At 42.4% G+C, this 1,582-nt stretch overlaps 1 long non-coding RNA gene across 1 annotated transcript; it reads right to left on the bottom strand.

Moving 5' to 3' along the window:
* Nucleotides 1-250: 250 nt before the first annotated feature.
* Nucleotides 251-1,116, bottom strand: LOC308469271. The gene is made up of 2 exons (XR_013982072.1): nt 754-1,116; nt 251-582 (listed from the first exon to the last, which is right to left on the bottom strand). It is a non-coding gene; the product is annotated as an uncharacterized lncRNA (long non-coding RNA).
* Between the last annotated feature and the right edge of the window lie 466 nt (nt 1,117-1,582).

Raw genomic sequence — 1,582 nt, 5'->3', positions numbered from 1 at the left:
CTTCTGATCAGCAAGCCCTAGGCTCCATGGTTTAGACCACAGCGCCACCCGCATCCCAGCTCTCATCATACGTTTCGTATAAATTAATTTCACATCGACATCTCTTCTTATTTGCTTTCAGGTGTCTGAACCTTTGACGCCGTTTCGCTTCCAAGTTTTCCACACCGCCAGGATTTGTCAGCATGTTTCTTTTTCTTTAAAAAAAAAATAGGAGGAAGATAAAGCAGATGGAGGAGAAACAAAGAAGAAATAACGTTTTATATTTTATTGCTGATCTCCTTCATGGATTGCATCCTTGAGTGATATTTGGGGAAATGACCCAAAATCTGAAACCCCTCCTTCAGGATGATGTTCAGCCCCATGCATGTTTTCCTCAGAAGTAAGCTGTGTTCAGTAGGGCTCACTCTCACAGCAAGGTAGTGTACATGACTGCAGCTTTATTCACCTGAGATATTGTAGCCTTGCCTTGCTAGAGGAATAAGCATGTTGGCTGCAGGCATTGGAACAGTTAGGTAATTTTAGACTCTGGATTTACTGGTCTTGCAGAGGGGCCTTCGTTAGATGGTACTGTGTACTGCTACACTTACCGTATTTTTCGCTCTATAACACGCACCCGACCATAACACGCACGTAGTTTTTAGAGGAGGAAAATCCGTAGGCATGCCACCCGTAGGCATTCGCTCCATAACACGCACAGACATTTCCCCTTACTTTCTAGGAGGAAAAAAGTGAGTGTTATGGTGCAAAAAATACGGTACTTCAAAATGTGGTTAGCCACCCATCTATGTTTGGGGGTGCGCCTGCTCATTCTGCTGAGTGGGGAGCCAGGACCTCTGTCCCAAATAACTGCCCAAATACCATTGGTTGCAGGAGGATTCGCTGCATTCAGGTAAATTTACTTAGTTAACAAAATGAATATGATTGTAACAAGACCTCTCAGTGGTTTACAATTTTTTTAAATTACCAATGTAACCGCATATGCTTCTGCATTAATTCACAGACCCTCCAAATGTCCCCATTTTCCAGCGACAGTCCAAGATTTACAGAAGCCATCCCAGTTTCGGATTTGATCCCGGAATGTCCCACTTTTCCTTAGGATGTCCCTATTTTGAATGGATAAATGTTGGCGGGAATGGAGTTATGTGACCTCCAAGCCAAGCAGATAAGTAACTATACAACCTTTAGGAGACATCAGAAGGCAGCCCTGTCTAGAGAAGTTTTTAAAAAACGTTTAAAATGTTTCATGCAGAGCTTTCCAAACTGTGTGTCATGACACATTAGCGGGTTGGCTGTAGTGTGTAGGTGTGTCACGCAATGCTCCCTGCACTCCTCCCAGGGCTGGAAAGGGGTTAGTATAACCTCCGGTTTGCTAGTAAAACTGAATTACCGTGTCGTAAAATGATCCATGTCTAAAAAGTGTGTCACCATCATGAAAAGTTTGGAAAGCTCTGGTTTAATGTTTTATTATGTATTTATATATGTTGGAAGCTGCCCAGAGTGGCTGGGGCAACCAAGTCAGACGGGCGGGGTATAAATAATAAAATTATTATTATTATTATTATTATTATTATTATGGAATAGG

Source organism: Podarcis pityusensis (assembly GCF_964106645.2).
Source record: "Podarcis pityusensis genome assembly, chromosome: 2".
In the NCBI taxonomy this organism is placed as follows: domain Eukaryota; kingdom Metazoa; phylum Chordata; class Lepidosauria; order Squamata; family Lacertidae; genus Podarcis; species Podarcis pityusensis.
The sequence above is the reverse complement of the archived record's forward strand: the minus strand, read 5'-3'. Positions and strand labels throughout refer to the sequence as shown.